Consider the following 21,399-nt stretch of genomic DNA (forward strand, 5'->3'; position numbering starts at 1 on the left):
TATTCGTGTTTTAGTATTGCAACACTTCTCCTAACCACAATGATTTGTTAGAATTCAACGACCAAATAGACACACCTTACTCGACATTATACAAGTCGATGAGCTACTTTAACATTCTTAAAATTCAAGTGTAGGTGGAGAACATTACAAAACACATTCATTCTAAATTCCCCCTCATTTATCTATAGACATGCAGGCTTTCGCTCTAAAGCATGATTTTATCTACAGTTTAATAATTAAATTTGAATTCATTGCTTTTGAGCATTTACTTTTAGCATCTAAAATTTTATGCTTCTAGACTAAATTCTACTTTTACATAACTTTCAAGCATTTACGTATATTTACAAAATTCTAATACATATGATTTTTACAATTTACCATAAAATGAATAAGAGAAAAATAAATTTTTACTTTACTCATTCTTCGCCAAGCTGGAGGCACTGAAACTAAAGTTGTTATTAATACAAGAATACGAAGTTATTTTTATCTTCGGCCAAATTCTGGCTTTAACATAAAAGAATTAGTCTTTCGACCAACAGAAACTGCTTGTTCCTAGATTTTATACTTAAAGAAAATAATACTTTTGCATTAGCTAAATAAAGTAAAATAAAAGTAAATCTCAACCGAAACACATTGACTTTCGTCAAAACATAGAACTTTGTATTTACGCATAACATTTCGGAACAAAAGAAAAAAAATGTTATAGAAGATTTTAACTTATCTTTGAGTTTTCGATGATTGTAACTCCGACATTCTCTTCTGGCAGAACTGCTCCCATGTTATAGATTCCAATTTTTTCTCTTGGCTTCTTTTTTTTGTTATTGTTGCTTCTTTGTCTTTGAGTATGGTAGTAAAGTCATGCTGCGATAATGATGTTAATGTCACACTGCGACTTTTGTATAACTTCACAAAGTGACATAAATTTAATTGCTTTAAAGCAGCGGTTCTCAACCTTTTGACTAACACATACCATCTAAACAAAAATTTAAAAACCTTAGTACAACCAGTATAATTATTGTACATTTTATAATACTTATTCAGTTTCTCAATATAAATAGAAAAAATAAATGTTTTGCCATTTGCACAAGCTATTGGCTATCTGTATTAAATAGGCACACATAAAAAATATTAATTAAGAATTGGTTACCATTTTAATTATCAAAATTTAAGTTATATACTTAAATTTAGTGTAAAATTTGGGCCTGTTTAAGAGAGATCAATTTCTTTGTCTGGCCTTATTTCACTTAGCTTTAAGTGTGATCCACTTTTAATTTTATTCTGTATTTATTTTTCAAATAAAACATGGAAGAAAATCCTTGTTCACACAAATAGGTTGTGCGAAAAGGCAATAAAAATTTAGCTTTATTTGAAATGCCTTTAAATTCTTTTTTTCGGTGTAGCCAAAAGTTGTTATTTATGAAATCTTCAGTGGAAGTGCAATCACAGGAATTTTCTAACAATTGTTCTTTTTTTCTTCATAGAATTTTTGAACTTTGTTTCTTTGCCTACCACCTATTTTTTATCTTGTGTACCACCTGTTGAGAATTGCTGCTTTAAAGATCTGTGTGGGTGTCGCACAGTGTTACATTAGTTTAATCAGTATAATGTCGCAATAGCAGTATTTCAGACATCTCCTCCAGTAAAACTGATAACAGCAGAAAAGCGTTTTATTGATCCAGTAAGAAGTTACTCTTCCAGTTATTAAAATCTTACTGGAATCTTTGGAATTTTTTAATTATTGAATATAGTCATCACAATCATATCAGATTTCCTCAGTGATTATTGTTATATCTCATTGTATTGAAATTATATAACAGATGCGTTTATGATTCATTTACATTTTTATGTAAAACTTTGCTCTCATAAATTGCTATAAAACTATATGCTCATAGTTTTTGTGTATCACTTTTGTGTACTTGCGTGTATTGCTATAAAACACATGCTAATAGTTTTTGTGCAAATAAAACTTACATTTCTTCATTCAAATATTTAGTATAGCCAATAACTACAGTGAGCATAGTTATGTGAATGAAATTAAGCATATAAAACAATTTGTTTTCCAATAAATGTAAGAAAGTTTTAAATAGCAAATTTTCTAGTGTATAAGACGCACTTTTTTTCTTTGAAAATAAGTCGGGAAAAAAAGGAGGTGCATCTTGTATGTCGATACTCAGTTTTTGATTGCATTAATTTCTGGAAATTTCCTCTTTTTTTGGAGTTATGTGATTTTTTTCTTGTTTCCTTGCGATGTGTGGGAATATTACAGTTACGGAGAGCTTAGTAAATGTGCATCTGGCATGAAAACTGCAATTTTTGCGAACGACTTTTAAGTGTGGGAAATTTCAACTGTTTGGTGTTTCTTAAGTTTGTTGGCAAATTATGGTTCAAAAACAATGTTGAAATTGCTGTAACAAAGCATGCAAGCTGGATGCAGGCTTCAAATTTTGAGGTTACACCATCAAGAAGAAGGGGAAGGCCTAACATTTGGAAAGTTTGTGAATGGGTCAAAGCATCTTGGGATGCTGTGAAAACAGAGGCAGAGGTTAAATCATGTATGAAGTGTGGCATTATTAATACACTGGATGGTACAGAGGACAATCTGTTGTATGAGGACTCGAATGCTGATTTAGGAGAGGTTTCAAGTGACTTTTCATTTAGCTATGGTGATGAGTGTTTAGGTTTTGATGAAGAAAATTAAAAGCTCTTCCCCAGATGAATTGTGGGTATAAAGTATTACTTTGTATTTATATTTAAAATACTGTAAATTCATTATAATGAAATGTGTATAAAAAAAGGGGGATGTGCCTTATGCGCCTGCAAATACGGTAATAAAGATATAAAAATATCCATTCACTTAAGAGAAACTTAAATTCATTTCCTGCAAAAATTTTAAAAGATCCTTTTAATATATTTAATGCAGCCTTTTCTTAATTAATAAGAAGTTAATATTGTTAATAACATATTTTATTTATATCGGCAATTCTGTCAATGTATACATGTTTTTCGAATGGCCTTTCATCGAATTTTACAAAATATGACTCGTATTCATAATATAAGTTTACAATGTCTCCTTCAGCCTCATGAAATTAAACAAAATATGCATTATTATTATAAAAAATTATAATGCTATTATATGCATTGAGATGAGCAGTGACTGGCAAGAGTTTTAAAGCTATTTATTAAATTTTAAATTACTTTAAAATTGAAAGAAAGCTCCAAATTTTTAAATAGGTACTAAACATTTTGATGATTGTTTGATTTACTATTTTGAAGCTTTATTATTTATCATTTATACTTTTATTATTTTTGAAACTCGGACGCTTCCAAACATATGAATTTATAATACTTACAATTCAGTAAAAACAAATACAAACTTAAAATTTTAGATTCTAAGCTTTCAAGACAGCTTCTGTACACAAAAGTACTCGCTGTTATACACTCATGTCCATAAATTAAGGATAATGCAAAATCAGGCAAAGGAAAAGTTAGAAGCAAAACAAATTTGACTTATTTGTAAAGCTTATTTATTAAACAAAAGGTAAAGAGCAAAAACAGATGCTATATGTTTGATATTATTAAAAAAATTAGCGATTTTTTTTCTCCCTGAAGCAAATTACAAAAAAAAAAAAAAAAAAAAAAAAAACAACTTATTTACAAAAAACCAATATTACATGGTTGGTTTGATTGTTAATACATTGTATGTCTCCAAGACGATGCAATACAGTCCGTACAACGCCTAGGCATCTGAGTATCAAATTATCGATCTGATCTTGGGGGATATTACATCACTCAAAAAGCAATGCACTCCGAAGTTCCGGTAGACATGTAGAAGGAGGTTGACGGGCTGCAACTCGTCGGCCAAGCATGTCCCACACGTGTTCTACTGGTTCAAGTCTGGTGAGAATGCTGGCCAGTCTGTACGGGTGATATCCTCCGATTGAAGGCATTCGCTTACGATATTTGCACGGTGAGGACTGGCGTTGTCATCCATAAACAAATTGTGTGCCCATGGCACCCCGAAACAAATGTACATGTTGTTCCAGAATGACGTCCCGATAGATATGGCTTGTCATGATTCCAATTTGAACATGAAGGTCAGTTCTGGAACCCAGAATAATTCCACCCCAAACGAGCACTCCTACACCACCGTAACGGTGTCGTTCAATGATGCTTTCTTGGTGGTAACGAATACCTGGAGCTCTCCATATGAAAGTCCGGCGAGAATCAGACTGCAAGCTAAACCTGGACTCGTCGGAAAACATCACACAAGCCCACTGTTGCGGTGTCCACAGTGCATGCTCTCTACTCCAGGCTAACCGCAGGCGACAGTGAGTTGCAGTAAGTGGAACGCATCTGACAGGTCTACGAACATATAAACCAATCTGCCCTAAGCGTCTGTACACGGTCTGCCTTGAAATTGTCGTACCAGTGGCTGAAGAGAGCTGACGAGGCAGGTCTCAGGCTGTGCTCCACCTGTTTGTTTTGGCAGTAACTGCCAAATACCGGTCCTTATTCGGCGCTGTAACTCTGGGGCGACCTGTGCTGTAACGTCTACTCACATTACCATCATCTCCAGTATCGGAAATTGTGTTTGACATAATCGAAAGTTCCAACTTACTTTTATTAAATTGCTCTAATAGTCTAAAAGAAAATAATAAGCCGTATCCAATTAGAAGATTAAGGAACAACACAATCTGCAACATTAACTGAAATAGATTATTTTAGCTTAGCTTATACCGTCCGTTATACATTAAACGCGCATGCGTAAACGTATTATGCATATGCGTAAACGCATGCGCGGAAAATTTGTAGCTTTGAGGTCCGGATTATAGATCATTCCGGATTATGGATGTCCGGATTAAAGACTTTTGACTGCACTTTCTTCAATACATAACCCGAACAAAGAATCGAAATTGGAATTTATCTTTGTCTCGAACACTTTAAACTTATTCTTCAGCACTTCCAAATCACTTCTTTGGATATTTTTGTCGGCAACGTTTTGTTTTAACTTTGTTTTCAATGTATGTTTTTTCGCTGATATCTCCTTTAGTGACCTTTTAATTACCAAAAGTCAATAAACAAATAAAGAGCTTCAGAAAGAGGGATGGTACTTACTTTTTTGTTTCTACAGAACTTCAATCTGAAAGTATCCTATGTAATTCTTCATTTCACAAAACCGAAAGTAATATCACAGTCTCATAAACTTCATTAGCTGTTCCGGCTCTGACCGCCTAAACAATTAATTAAACAACGTTGAACAATTTAATTAATTGTAACAAATTGCCTCAGGCTCTTTTATAAGTATTAGTTTATGTTTTATAAAAATTTAGCAAATTTTTGATTAAGAAACATATTTTTAAGGCAAGCAGTGTAATTAATAAAACATTTGTATTTTAAGTGTGCAAGACAGTCTGTCTGAAATTGTAGCTTTTAAATACTTTTAGTCCAAAGTAGCATTAGCCCAAACATCTAATGATTGTCTGTAAATGAAAAAAATTGCCCGTTTGGACCTAATTTTTATCCTATAAAATCTGAGATTGTTTTCATTATTTATTTGCGGGGTACTGAACCCAAGGTTTGCATAACTTTTCAACCACAAGGTTTGTGCTTACATTATTTTCTTATTTTTTATAAAAAGTTTTAGAAAAGTATTTAAAATAAATGGATCTTATATCGAGTTAAAGAAAGTGCTTACAGATTGTATTTTTTAAATAAGCTAATTATCTTTAAGATAAATGCTATTATTTTTTTATGATGACAATAATAGGAAAATAAGGGGAATAAAGTCTCCTGAATATTTCTTTTTGCAGAGTTATTTATATTAAAATAAATTTCATAATCCTTAATTTTATTTGCATGAATTTCACATATTTCATAAAAAAACAGATGCATATTTGTATCCTATAAAATAATTTGTTAAAATTCTACAGGATATTTGAGTGGGCTTCCCAGACACTGTTATTTCATAAAATAACAAGCAAATATTTATATTGTATACATCAATGCCTTTAAAGATTACGTTATTTCATGTAATTGTAAGATACCTGTTTAAGTATTTATTCCATGCTAAAAGAAATTATTTGTAAATTAGGTGATATTAATTTCTTTAAAAGTAATTCATGGGTTCAGTGCAAATTGCATTTTATTTTATAGAAGAAATTTTGTTTCACAAACTTTTTGCATACACAAAGCTTTCGGTCGAAGGCTTCTTAGTATTTTTCGGTTTCGGCACGAAAATCGCCTACAGGTCGGCAGATAGTGTGGCTGGATACGAGGTTTTTATTTATGAACCTCGCGCTGTAACATCTTTCTCTATTGATTGCTATTTCCCTACTGCCAGTTGCCGCATTCATTCGAAACCATTTCGTATTTATCAAAATCTGACAAGAATATTCTGCGTGTCGTGATTTGGAAAGCCATCTTTCAATACGAAATAATCCGTAGATACACCTAGAAGATTAAAGGTGCCATTTAGTTGTTGAGTTATCGATGAAATGGTTTCATTTCATGGTTCTTGGACTATAGTTTAAGCCTAATTTTCTATCACGAATGAGGCCCACCAGCGGCCGAGCGGTGGAGTCACCGAACGCTGGTAGTCGGTCCGAGGTTCGAATCCCAGGAACGGGCTGGGCGTTTTCGTGGTTTTCCCCATGTGTAACGTGTATACAAGCCAGTTTCCCTTAGAAAGTGCTCCACAAAGGCACAGGCAGATAGCCCTTGAGGCTTTGTCATAATCACACACAATCATGAATGATGCCTTTTCTTTGTCAAAATTTTATTGCAAATTTTTCATCTCTGGCAATTTCTAAATAGATAGATTCGATGCACTTTTAAAAAGTTTAAAAAGTATACCAGTATTTCAGTGGTAAATTAAAATTTAGAGCTATCTAAATTTATGTGCAGTCATAATTCACTTGCATTTAGAAGTATCTAAATTTATGTGATGTCAATTTATGATTTAAATGGATGTGTGTGCCAAGTTTGGTGCTTTTATGCATGTACTGTCACTGTGGTTTATTATGGTCTCGGTAATAAAATTGTACCTATTTTTGTTTATTATAGGAATGCGAAGCGCCCAAGAAGAGGATGTGAGCAAACAGGCCCTGTGGATGTGGAGGCTGAGAGGTAAGATACCAATTTTTTCTCTTGGCTTCTTTTTTTTGTTATTGTTGCTTCTTTGTCTTTGAGTATGGTAGTAAAGTCATGCTGCGATAATGATGTTAATGTCACACTGTGACTTTTGTATAACTTCACAAAGTGACATAAATTTAATTGCTTTAAAGCAGCGGTTCTCAACCTTTTGACTAACACATACCATCTAAACAAAAATTTAAAAACCTTAGTACAACCAGTATAATTATTGTACATTTTATAATACTTATTCAGTTTCTCAATATAAATAGAAAAAATAAATGTTTTGCCATTTGCACAAGCTATTGGCTATCTGTATTAAATAGGCACACATAAAAAATATTAATTAAGAATTGGTTACCATTTTAATTATCAAAATTTAAGTTATATACTTAAATTTAGTGTAAAATTTGGGCCTGTTTAAGAGAGATCAATTTCTTTGTCTGGCCTTATTTCACTTAGCTTTAAGTGTGATCCACTTTTAATTTTATTCTGTATTTATTTTTCAAATAAAACATGGAAGAAAATCCTTGTTCACACAAATAGGTTGTGCGAAAAGGCAATAAAAATTTAGCTTTATTTGAAATGCCTTTAAATTCTTTTTTTCGGTGTAGCCAAAAGTTGTTATTTATGAAATCTTCAGTGGAAGTGCAATCACAGGAATTTTCTAACAATTGTTCTTTTTTTCTTCATAGAATTTTTGAACTTTGTTTCTTTGCCTACCACCTATTTTTTATCTTGTGTACCACCTGTTGAGAATTGCTGCTTTAAAGATCTGTGTGGGTGTCGCACAGTGTTACATTAGTTTAATCAGTATAATGTCGCAATAGCAGTATTTCAGACATCTCCTCCAGTAAAACTGATAACAGCAGAAAAGCGTTTTATTGATCCAGTAAGAAGTTACTCTTCCAGTTATTAAAATCTTACTGGAATCTTTGGAATTTTTTAATTATTGAATATAGTCATCACAATCATATCAGATTTCCTCAGTGATTATTGTTATATCTCATTGTATTGAAATTATATAACAGATGCGTTTATGATTCATTTACATTTTTATGTAAAACTTTGCTCTCATAAATTGCTATAAAACTATATGCTCATAGTTTTTGTGTATCACTTTTGTGTACTTGCGTGTATTGCTATAAAACATATGCTAATAGTTTTTGTGCAAATAAAACTTACATTTCTTCATTCAAATATTTAGTATAGCCAATAACTACAGTGAGCATAGTTATGTGAATGAAATTAAGCATATAAAACAATTTGTTTTCCAATAAATGTAAGAAAGTTTTAAATAGCAAATTTTCTAGTGTATAAGACGCACTTTTTTTCTTTGAAAATAAGTCGGGAAAAAAAGGAGGTGCATCTTGTATGTCGATACTCAGTTTTTGATTGCATTAATTTCTGGAAATTTCCTCTTTTTTTGGAGTTATGTGATTTTTTTCTTGTTTCCTTGCGATGTGTGGGAATATTACAGTTACGGAGAGCTTAGTAAATGTGCATCTGGCATGAAAACTGCAATTTTTGCGAACGACTTTTAAGTGTGGGAAATTTCAACTGTTTGGTGTTTCTTAAGTTTGTTGGCAAATTATGGTTCAAAAACAATGTTGAAATTGCTGTAACAAAGCATGCAAGCTGGATGCAGGCTTCAAATTTTGAGGTTACACCATCAAGAAGAAGGGGAAGGCCTAACATTTGGAAAGTTTGTGAATGGGTCAAAGCATCTTGGGATGCTGTGAAAACAGAGGCAGAGGTTAAATCATGTATGAAGTGTGGCATTATTAATACACTGGATGGTACAGAGGACAATCTGTTGTATGAGGACTCGAATGCTGATTTAGGAGAGGTTTCAAGTGACTTTTCATTTAGCTATGGTGATGAGTGTTTAGGTTTTGATGAAGAAAATTAAAAGCTCTTCCCCAGATGAATTGTGGGTATAAAGTATTACTTTGTATTTATATTTAAAATACTGTAAATTCATTATAATGAAATGTGTATAAAAAAAGGGGGATGTGCCTTATGCGCCTGCAAATACGGTAATAAAGATATAAAAATATCCATTCACTTAAGAGAAACTTAAATTCATTTCCTGCAAAAATTTTAAAAGATCCTTTTAATATATTTAATGCAGCCTTTTCTTAATTAATAAGAAGTTAATATTGTTAATAACATATTTTATTTATATCGGCAATTCTGTCAATGTATACATGTTTTTCGAATGGCCTTTCATCGAATTTTACAAAATATGACTCGTATTCATAATATAAGTTTACAATGTCTCCTTCAGCCTCATGAAATTAAACAAAATATGCATTATTATTATAAAAAATTATAATGCTATTATATGCATTGAGATGAGCAGTGACTGGCAAGAGTTTTAAAGCTATTTATTAAATTTTAAATTACTTTAAAATTGAAAGAAAGCTCCAAATTTTTAAATAGGTACTAAACATTTTGATGATTGTTTGATTTACTATTTTGAAGCTTTATTATTTATCATTTATACTTTTATTATTTTTGAAACTCGGACGCTTCCAAACATATGAATTTATAATACTTACAATTCAGTAAAAACAAATACAAACTTAAAATTTTAGATTCTAAGCTTTCAAGACAGCTTCTGTACACAAAAGTACTCGCTGTTATACACTCATGTCCATAAATTAAGGATAATGCAAAATCAGGCAAAGGAAAAGTTAGAAGCAAAACAAATTTGACTTATTTGTAAAGCTTATTTATTAAACAAAAGGTAAAGAGCAAAAACAGATGCTATATGTTTGATATTATTAAAAAAATTAGCGATTTTTTTTTCTCCCTGGAGCAAATTACCAAAAAAAAAAAAAAAAAAAAAAAAAAAAAAAAAAAAAACTTATTTACAAAAAACCAATATTACATGGTTGGTTTGATTGTTAATACATTGTATGTCTCCCAGACGATGCAATACAGTCCGTACAACGCCTAGGCATCTGAGTATCAAATTATCGATCTGATCTTGGGGGATATTACATCACTCAAAAAGCAATGCACTCCGAAGTTCCGGTAGACATGTAGAAGGAGGTTGACGGGCTGCAACTCGTCGGCCAAGCATGTCCCACACGTGTTCTACTGGTTCAAGTCTGGTGAGAATGCTGGCCAGTCTGTACGGGTGATATCCTCCGATTGAAGGCATTCGCTTACGATATTTGCACGGTGAGGACTGGCGTTGTCATCCATAAACAAATTGTGTGCCCATGGCACCCCGAAACAAATGTACATGTTGTTCCAGAATGACGTCCCGATAGATATGGCTTGTCATGATTCCAATTTGAACATGAAGGTCAGTTCTGGAACCCAGAATAATTCCACCCCAAACGAGCACTCCTACACCACCGTAACGGTGTCGTTCAATGATGCTTTCTTGGTGGTAACGAATACCTGGAGCTCTCCATATGAAAGTCCGGCGAGAATCAGACTGCAAGCTAAACCTGGACTCGTCGGAAAACATCACACAAGCCCACTGTTGCGGTGTCCACAGTGCATGCTCTCTACTCCAGGCTAACCGCAGGCGACAGTGAGTTGCAGTAAGTGGAACGCATCTGACAGGTCTACGAACATATAAACCAATCTGCCCTAAGCGTCTGTACACGGTCTGCCTTGAAATTGTCGTACCAGTGGCTGAAGAGAGCTGACGAGGCAGGTCTCAGGCTGTGCTCCACCTGTTTGTTTTGGCAGTAACTGCCAAATACCGGTCCTTATTCGGCGCTGTAACTCTGGGGCGACCTGTGCTGTAACGTCTACTCACATTACCATCATCTCCAGTATCGGAAATTGTGTTTGACATAATCGAAAGTTCCAACTTACTTTTATTAAATTGCTCTAATAGTCTAAAAGAAAATAATAAGCCGTATCCAATTAGAAGATTAAGGAACAACACAATCTGCAACATTAACTGAAATAGATTATTTTAGCTTAGCTTATACCGTCCGTTATACATTAAACGCGCATGCGTAAACGTATTATGCATATGCGTAAACGCATGCGCGGAAAATTTGTAGCTTTGAGGTCCGGATTATAGATCATTCCGGATTATGGATGTCCGGATTAAAGACTTTTGACTGCACTTTCTTCAATACATAACCCGAACAAAGAATCGAAATTGGAATTTATCTTTGTCTCGAACACTTTAAACTTATTCTTCAGCACTTCCAAATCACTTCTTTGGATATTTTTGTCGGCAACGTTTTGTTTTAACTTTGTTTTCAATGTATGTTTTTTCGCTGATATCTCCTTTAGTGACCTTTTAATTACCAAAAGTCAATAAACAAATAAAGAGCTTCAGAAAGAGGGATGGTACTTACTTTTTTGTTTCTACAGAACTTCAATCTGAAAGTATCCTATGTAATTCTTCATTTCACAAAACCGAAAGTAATATCACAGTCTCATAAACTTCATTAGCTGTTCCGGCTCTGACCGCCTAAACAATTAATTAAACAACGTTGAACAATTTAATTAATTGTAACAAATTGCCTCAGGCTCTTTTATAAGTATTAGTTTATGTTTTATAAAAATTTAGCAAATTTTTGATTAAGAAACATATTTTTAAGGCAAGCAGTGTAATTAATAAAACATTTGTATTTTAAGTGTACAAGACAGTCTGTCTGAAATTGTAGCTTTTAAATACTTTTAGTCCAAAGTAGCATTAGCCCAAACATCTAATGATTGTCTGTAAATGAAAAAAATTGCCCGTTTGGACCTAATTTTTATCCTATAAAATCTGAGATTGTTTTCATTATTTATTTGAGGGGTACTGAATCCAAGGTTTGCATAACTTTTCAACCACAAGGTTTGTGCTTACATTATTTTCTTATTTTTTATAAAAAGTTTTAGAAAAGTATTTAAAGTAAATGGATCTTATATCGAGTTAAAGAAAGTGCTTACAGATTGTATTTTTTAAATAAGCTAATTATCTTTAAGATAAATGCTATTATTTTTTTATGATGACAATAATAGGAAAATAAGGGGAATAAAGTCTCCTGAATATTTCTTTTTGCAGAGTTATTTATATTAAAATAAATTTCATAATCCTTAATTTTATTTGCATGAATTTCACATATTTCATAAAAAAACAGATGCATATTTGTATCCTATAAAATAATTTGTTAAAATTCTACAGGATATTTGAGTGGGCTTCCCAGACACTGTTATTTCATAAAATAACAAGCAAATATTTATATTGTATACATCAATGCCTTTAAAGATTACGTTATTTCATGTAATTGTAAGATACCTGTTTAAGTATTTATTCCATGCTAAAAGAAATTATTTGTAAATTAGGTGATATTAATTTCTTTAAAAGTAATTCATGGGTTCAGTGCAAATTGCATTTTATTTTATAGAAGAAATTTTGTTTCACAAACTTTTTGCATACACAAAGCTTTCGGTCGAAGGCTTCTTAGTATTTTTCGGTTTCGGCACGAAAATCGCCTACAGGTCGGCAGATAGTGTGGCTGGATATGAGGTTTTTATTTATGAACCTCACGCTGTAACATCTTTCTCTATTGATTGCTATTTCCCTACTGCCAGTTGCCGCATTCATTCGAAACCATTTCGTATTTATCAAAATCTGACAAGAATATTCTGCGTGTCGTGATTTGGAAAGCCATCTTTCAATACGAAATAATCCGTAGATACACCTAGAAGATTAAAGGTGCCATTTAGTTGTTGAGTTATCGATGAAATGGTTTCATTTCATGGTTCTTGGACTATAGTTTAAGCCTAATTTTCTATCACGAATGAGGCCCACCAGCGGCCGAGCGGTGGAGTCACCGAACGCTGGTAGTCGGTCCGAGGTTCGAATCCCAGGAACGGGCTGGGCATTTTCGTGGTTTTCCCCATGTGTAACGTGTATACAAGCCAGTTTCCCTTAGAAAGTGCTCTACAAAGGCACAGGCAGATAGCCCTTGAGGCTTTGTCATAATCACACACAATCATGAATGATGCCTTTTCTTTGTCAAAATTTTATTGCAAATTTTTCATCTCTGGCAATTTCTAAATAGATAGATTCGATGCACTTTTAAAAAGTTTTAAAAGTATACCAGTATTTCAGTGGTAAATTAAAATTTAGAGCTATCTAAATTTATGTGCAGTCATAATTCACTTGCATTTAGAAGTATCTAAATTTATGTGATGTCAATTTATGATTTAAATGGATGTGTGTGCCAAGTTTGGTGCTTTTATGCATGTACTGTCACTGTGGTTTATTATGGTCTCGGTAATAAAATTGTACCTATTTTTGTTTATTATAGGAATGCGAAGCGCCCAAGAAGAGGATGTGAGCAAACAAGCCCTGTGGATGTGGAGGCTGAGAGGTAAGATACCAATTTTTTCTCTTGGCTTCTTTTTTTTGTTATTGTTGCTTCTTTGTCTTTGAGTATGGTAGTAAAGTCATGCTGCGATAATGATGTTAATGTCACACTGCGACTTTTGTATAACTTCACAAAGTGACATAAATTTAATTGCTTTAAAGCAGCGGTTCTCAACCTTTTGACTAACACATACCATCTAAACAAAAATTTAAAAACCTTAGTACAACCAGTATAATTATTGTACATTTTATAATACTTATTCAGTTTCTCAATATAAATAGAAAAAATAAATGTTTTGCCATTTGCACAAGCTATTGGCTATCTGTATTAAATAGGCACACATAAAAAATATTAATTAAGAATTGGTTACCATTTTAATTATCAAAATTTAAGTTATATACTTAAATTTAGTGTAAAATTTGGGCCTGTTTAAGAGAGATCAATTTCTTTGTCTGGCCTTATTTCACTTAGCTTTAAGTGTGATCCACTTTTAATTTTATTCTGTATTTATTTTTCAAATAAAACATGGAAGAAAATCCTTGTTCACACAAATAGGTTGTGCGAAAAGGCAATAAAAATTTAGCTTTATTTGAAATGCCTTTAAATTCTTTTTTTCGGTGTAGCCAAAAGTTGTTATTTATGAAATCTTCAGTGGAAGTGCAATCACAGGAATTTTCTAACAATTGTTCTTTTTTTCTTCATAGAATTTTTGAACTTTGTTTCTTTGCCTACCACCTATTTTTTATCTTGTGTACCACCTGTTGAGAATTGCTGCTTTAAAGATCTGTGTGGGTGTCGCACAGTGTTACATTAGTTTAATCAGTATAATGTCGCAATAGCAGTATTTCAGACATCTCCTCCAGTAAAACTGATAACAGCAGAAAAGCGTTTTATTGATCCAGTAAGAAGTTACTCTTCCAGTTATTAAAATCTTACTGGAATCTTTGGAATTTTTTAATTATTGAATATAGTCATCACAATCATATCAGATTTCCTCAGTGATTATTGTTATATCTCATTGTATTGAAATTATATAACAGATGCGTTTATGATTCATTTACATTTTTATGTAAAACTTTGCTCTCATAAATTGCTATAAAACTATATGCTCATAGTTTTTGTGTATCACTTTTGTGTACTTGCGTGTATTGCTATAAAACATATGCTAATAGTTTTTGTGCAAATAAAACTTACATTTCTTCATTCAAATATTTAGTATAGCCAATAACTACAGTGAGCATAGTTATGTGAATGAAATTAAGCATATAAAACAATTTGTTTTCCAATAAATGTAAGAAAGTTTTAAATAGCAAATTTTCTAGTGTATAAGACGCACTTTTTTTCTTTGAAAATAAGTCGGGAAAAAAAGGAGGTGCATCTTGTATGTCGATACTCAGTTTTTGATTGCATTAATTTCTGGAAATTTCCTCTTTTTTTGGAGTTATGTGATTTTTTTCTTGTTTCCTTGCGATGTGTGGGAATATTACAGTTACGGAGAGCTTAGTAAATGTGCATCTGGCATGAAAACTGCAATTTTTGCGAACGACTTTTAAGTGTGGGAAATTTCAACTGTTTGGTGTTTCTTAAGTTTGTTGGCAAATTATGGTTCAAAAACAATGTTGAAATTGCTGTAACAAAGCATGCAAGCTGGATGCAGGCTTCAAATTTTGAGGTTACACCATCAAGAAGAAGGGGAAGGCCTAACATTTGGAAAGTTTGTGAATGGGTCAAAGCATCTTGGGATGCTGTGAAAACAGAGGCAGAGGTTAAATCATGTATGAAGTGTGGCATTATTAATACACTGGATGGTACAGAGGACAATCTGTTGTATGAGGACTCGAATGCTGATTTAGGAGAGGTTTCAAGTGACTTTTCATTTAGCTATGGTGATGAGTGTTTAGGTTTTGATGAAGAAAATTAAAAGCTCTTCCCCAGATGAATTGTGGGTATAAAGTATTACTTTGTATTTATATTTAAAATACTGTAAATTCATTATAATGAAATGTGTATAAAAAAAGGGGGATGTGCCTTATGCGCCTGGAAATACGGTAATAAAGATATAAAAATATCCATTCACTTAAGAGAAACTTAAATTCATTTCCTGCAAAAATTTTAAAAGATCCTTTTAATATATTTAATGCAGCCTTTTCTTAATTAATAAGAAGTTAATATTGTTAATAACATATTTTATTTATATCGGCAATTCTGTCAATGTATACATGTTTTTCGAATGGCCTTTCATCGAATTTTACAAAATATGACTCGTATTCATAATATAAGTTTACAATGTCTCCTTCAGCCTCATGAAATTAAACAAAATATGCATTATTATTATAAAAAATTATAATGCTATTATATGCATTGAGATGAGCAGTGACTGGCAAGAGTTTTAAAGCTATTTATTAAATTTTAAATTACTTTAAAATTGAAAGAAAGCTCCAAATTTTTAAATAGGTACTAAACATTTTGATGATTGTTTGATTTACTATTTTGAAGCTTTATTATTTATCATTTATACTTTTATTATTTTTGAAACTCGGACGCTTCCAAACATATGAATTTATAATACTTACAATTCAGTAAAAACAAATACAAACTTAAAATTTTAGATTCTAAGCTTTCAAGACAGCTTCTGTACACAAAAGTACTCGCTGTTATACACTCATGTCCATAAATTAAGGATAATGCAAAATCAGGCAAAGGAAAAGTTAGAAGCAAAACAAATTTGACTTATTTGTAAAGCTTATTTATTAAACAAAAGGTAAAGAGCAAAAACAGATGCTATATGTTTGATATTATTAAAAAAATTAGCGATTTTTTTTTTCTCCCTGGAGCAAATTACCAAAAAAAAAAAAAAAAAAAAAAAAAAAAAACTTATTTACAAAAAACCAATATTACATGGTTGGTTTGATTGTTAATACATTGTATGTCTCCCAGACGATGCAATACAGTCCGTACAACGCCTAGGCATCTGAGTATCAAATTATCGATCTGATCTTGGGGGATATTACATCACTCAAAAAGCAATGCACTCCGAAGTTCCGGTAGACATGTAGAAGGAGGTTGACGGGCTGCAACTCGTCGGCCAAGCATGTCCCACACGTGTTCTACTGGTTCAAGTCTGGTGAGAATGCTGGCCAGTCTGTACGGGTGATATCCTCCGATTGAAGGCATTCGCTTACGATATTTGCACGGTGAGGACTGGCGTTGTCATCCATAAACAAATTGTGTGCCCATGGCACCCCGAAACAAATGTACATGTTGTTCCAGAATGACGTCCCGATAGATATGGCTTGTCATGATTCCAATTTGAACATGAAGGTCAGTTCTGGAACCCAGAATAATTCCACCCCAAACGAGCACTCCTACACCACCGTAACGGTGTCGTTCAATGATGCTTTCTTGGTGGTAACGAATACCTGGAGCTCTCCATATGAAAGTCCGGCGAGAATCAGACTGCAAGCTAAACCTGGACTCGTCGGAAAACATCACACAAGCCCACTGTTGCGGTGTCCACAGTGCATGCTCTCTACTCCAGGCTAACCGCAGGCGACAGTGAGTTGCAGTAAGTGGAACGCATCTGACAGGTCTACGAACATATAAACCAATCTGCCCTAAGCGTCTGTACACGGTCTGCCTTGAAATTGTCGTACCAGTGGCTGAAGAGAGCTGACGAGGCAGGTCTCAGGCTGTGCTCCACCTGTTTGTTTTGGCAGTAACTGCCAAATACCGGTCCTTATTCGGCGCTGTAACTCTGGGGCGACCTGTGCTGTAACGTCTACTCACATTACCATCATCTCCAGTATCGGAAATTGTGTTTGACATAATCGAAAGTTCCAACTTACTTTTATTAAATTGCTCTAATAGTCTAAAAGAAAATAATAAGCCGTATCCAATTAGAAGATTAAGGAACAACACAATCTGCAACATTAACTGAAATAGATTATTTTAGCTTAGCTTATACCGTCCGTTATACATTAAACGCGCATGCGTAAACGTATTATGCATATGCGTAAACGCATGCGCGGAAAATTTGTAGCTTTGAGGTCCGGATTATAGATCATTCCGGATTATGGATGTCCGGATTAAAGACTTTTGACTGCACTTTCTTCAATACATAACCCGAACAAAGAATCGAAATTGGAATTTATCTTTGTCTCGAACACTTTAAACTTATTCTTCAGCACTTCCAAATCACTTCTTTGGATATTTTTGTCGGCAACGTTTTGTTTTAACTTTGTTTTCAATGTATGTTTTTTCGCTGATATCTCCTTTAGTGACCTTTTAATTACCAAAAGTCAATAAACAAATAAAGAGCTTCAGAAAGAGGGATGGTACTTACTTTTTTGTTTCTACAGAACTTCAATCTGAAAGTATCCTATGTAATTCTTCATTTCACAAAACCGAAAGTAATATCACAGTCTCATAAACTTCATTAGCTGTTCCGGCTCTGACCGCCTAAACAATTAATTAAACAACGTTGAACAATTTAATTAATTGTAACAAATTGCCTCAGGCTCTTTTATAAGTATTAGTTTATGTTTTATAAAAATTTAGCAAATTTTTGATTAAGAAACATATTTTTAAGGCAAGCAGTGTAATTAATAAAACATTTGTATTTTAAGTGTGCAAGACAGTCTGTCTGAAATTGTAGCTTTTAAATACTTTTAGTCCAAAGTAGCATTAGCCCAAACATCTAATGATTGTCTGTAAATGAAAAAAATTGCCCGTTTGGACCTAATTTTTATCCTATAAAATCTGAGATTGTTTTCATTATTTATTTGAGGGGTACTGAACCCAAGGTTTGCATAACTTTTCAACCACAAGGTTTGTGCTTACATTATTTTCTTATTTTTTATAAAAAGTTTTAGAAAAGTATTTAAAATAAATGGATCTTATATCGAGTTAAAGAAAGTGCTTACAGATTGTATTTTTTAAATAAGCTAATTATCTTTAAGATAAATGCTATTATTTTTTTATGATGACAATAATAGGAAAATAAGGGGAATAAAGTCTCCTGAATATTTCTTTTTGCAGAGTTATTTATATTAAAATAAATTTCATAATCCTTAATTTTATTTGCATGAATTTCACATATTTCATAAAAAAACAGATGCATATTTGTATCCTATAAAATAATTTGTTAAAATTCTACAGGATATTTGAGTGGGCTTCCCAGACACTGTTATTTCATAAAATAACAAGCAAATATTTATATTGTATACATCAATGCCTTTAAAGATTACGTTATTTCATGTAATTGTAAGATACCTGTTTAAGTATTTATTCCATGCTAAAAGAAATTATTTGTAAATTAGGTGATATTAATTTCTTTAAAAGTAATTCATGGGTTCAGTGCAAATTGCATTTTATTTTATAGAAGAAATTTTGTTTCACAAACTTTTTGCATACACAAAGCTTTCGGTCGAAGGCTTCTTAGTATTTTTCGGTTTCGGCACGAAAATCGCCTACAGGTCGGCAGATAGTGTGGCTGGATATGAGGTTTTTATTTATGAACCTCACGCTGTAACATCTTTCTCTATTGATTGCTATTTCCCTACTGCCAGTTGCCGCATTCATTCGAAACCATTTCGTATTTATCAAAATCTGACAAGAATATTCTGCGTGTCGTGATTTGGAAAGCCATCTTTCAATACGAAATAATCCGTAGATACACCTAGAAGATTAAAGGTGCCATTTAGTTGTTGAGTTATCGATGAAATGGTTTCATTTCATGGTTCTTGGACTATAGTTTAAGCCTAATTTTCTATCACGAATGAGGCCCACCAGCGGCCGAGCGGTGGAGTCACCGAACGCTGGTAGTCGGTCCGAGGTTCGAATCCCAGGAACGGGCTGGGCATTTTCGTGGTTTTCCCCATGTGTAACGTGTATACAAGCCAGTTTCCCTTAGAAAGTGCTCCACAAAGGCACAGGCAGATAGCCCTTGAGGCTTTGTCATAATCACACACAATCATGAATGATGCCTTTTCTTTGTCAAAATTTTATTGCAAATTTTTCATCTCTGGCAATTTCTAAATAGATAGATTCGATGCACTTTTAAAAAGTTTTAAAAGTATACCAGTATTTCAGTGGTAAATTAAAATTTAGAGCTATCTAAATTTATGTGCAGTCATAATTCACTTGCATTTAGAAGTATCTAAATTTATGTGATGTCAATTTATGATTTAAATGGATGTGTGTGCCAAGTTTGGTGCTTTTATGCATGTACTGTCACTGTGGTTTATTATGGTCTCGGTAATAAAATTGTACCTATTTTTGTTTATTATAGGAATGCGAAGCGCCCAAGAAGAGGATGTGAGCAAACAAGCCCTGTGGATGTGGAGGCTGAGAGGTAAGATACCAATTTTTTCTCTTGGCTTCTTTTTTTTGTTATTGTTGCTTCTTTGTCTTTGAGTATGGTAGTAAAGTCATGCTGCGATAATGATGTTAATGTCACACTGCGACTTTTGTATAACTTCACAAAGTGACATAAATTTAATTGCTTTAAAGCAGCGGTTCTCAACCTTTTGACTAACACATACCATCTAAACAAAAATTTAAAAACCTTAGTACAACCAGTATGATTATTGTACATTTTATAATACTTATTCAGTTTCTCAATATAAATAGAAAAAATAAATGTTTTGCCATTTGCACAAGCTATTGGCTATCTGTATTAAATAGGCACACATAAAAAATATTAATTAAGAATTGGTTACCATTTTAATTATCAAAATTTAAGTTATATACTTAAATTTAGTGTAAAATTTGGGCCTGTTTAAGAGAGATCAATTTCTTTGTCTGGCCTTATTTCACTTAGCTTTAAGTGTGATCCACTTTTAATTTTATTCTGTATTTATTTTTCAAATAAAACATGGAAGAAAATCCTTGTTCACACAAATAGGTTGTGCGAAAAGGCAATAAAAATTTAGCTTTATTTGAAATGCCTTTAAATTCTTTTTTTCGGTGTAGCCAAAAGTTGTTATTTATGAAATCTTCAGTGGAAGTGCAATCACAGGAATTTTCTAACAATTGTTCTTTTTTTCTTCATAGAATTTTTGAACTTTGTTTCTTTGCCTACCACCTATTTTTTATCTTGTGTACCACCTGTTGAGAATTGCTGCTTTAAAGATCTGTGTGGGTGTCGCACAGTGTTACATTAGTTTAATCAGTATAATGTCGCAATAGCAGTATTTCAGACATCTCCTCCAGTAAAACTGATAACAGCAGAAAAGCGTTTTATTGATCCAGTAAGAAGTTACTCTTCCAGTTATTAAAATCTTACTGGAATCTTTGGAATTTTTTAATTATTGAATATAGTCATCACAATCATATCAGATTTCCTCAGTGATTATTGTTATATCTCATTGTATTGAAATTATATAACAGATGCGTTTATGATTCATTTACATTTTTATGTAAAACTTTGCTCTCATAAATTGCTATAAAACTATATGCTCATAGTTTTTGTGTATCACTTTTGTGTACTTGCGTGTATTGCTATAAAACATATGCTAATAGTTTTTGTGCAAATAAAACTTACATTTCTTCATTCAAATATTTAGTATAGCCAATAACTACAGTGAGCATAGTTATGTGAATGAAATTAAGCATATAAAACAATTTGTTTTCCAATAAATGTAAGAAAGTTTTAAATAGCAAATTTTCTAGTGTATAAGACGCACTTTTTTTCTTTGAAAATAAGTCGGGAAAAAAAGGAGGTGCATCTTGTATGTCGATACTCAGTTTTTGATTGCATTAATTTCTGGAAATTTCCTCTTTTTTTGGAGTTATGTGATTTTTTTCTTGTTTCCTTGCGATGTGTGGGAATATTACAGTTACGGAGAGCTTAGTAAATGTGCATCTGGCATGAAAACTGCAATTTTTGCGAACGACTTTTAAGTGTGGGAAATTTCAACTG

General features: G+C 32.7%; 1 protein-coding gene, 1 long non-coding RNA gene and 1 pseudogene across 5 annotated transcripts in view; 2 read left to right on the forward strand and 1 right to left on the reverse strand.

Annotated features, from left to right (window-relative positions):
• Nucleotides 1-21,399, forward strand: part of LOC146997269 (cullin-5-like) — a 572,661-nt pseudogene that overhangs the window by 400,042 nt on the left and 151,220 nt on the right. The gene's annotated exons all lie outside the window — the stretch shown is intronic.
• Nucleotides 1-21,399, reverse strand: part of LOC146997274 (uncharacterized) — a 114,379-nt gene that overhangs the window by 19,035 nt on the left and 73,945 nt on the right. The window lies entirely within an intron of this gene.
• The window catches only part of LOC146997275 (uncharacterized), a 69,783-nt gene continuing 55,461 nt past the window's right edge, over nucleotides 7,078-21,399 (forward strand). The window contains exon 1 of the long non-coding RNA XR_015040959.1: nucleotides 7,078-7,125. This is a non-coding gene — a long non-coding RNA (uncharacterized LOC146997275). The remainder of the gene's footprint in view (nucleotides 7,126-21,399) is intronic.

This window comes from Stegodyphus dumicola, chromosome 5 (genome assembly GCF_044657685.1).
Source record: "Stegodyphus dumicola isolate Sdum_Otavi_A_Nest chromosome 5, ASM4465768v1".
NCBI classification, from domain to species: Eukaryota; Metazoa; Arthropoda; class Arachnida; order Araneae; family Eresidae; genus Stegodyphus; species Stegodyphus dumicola.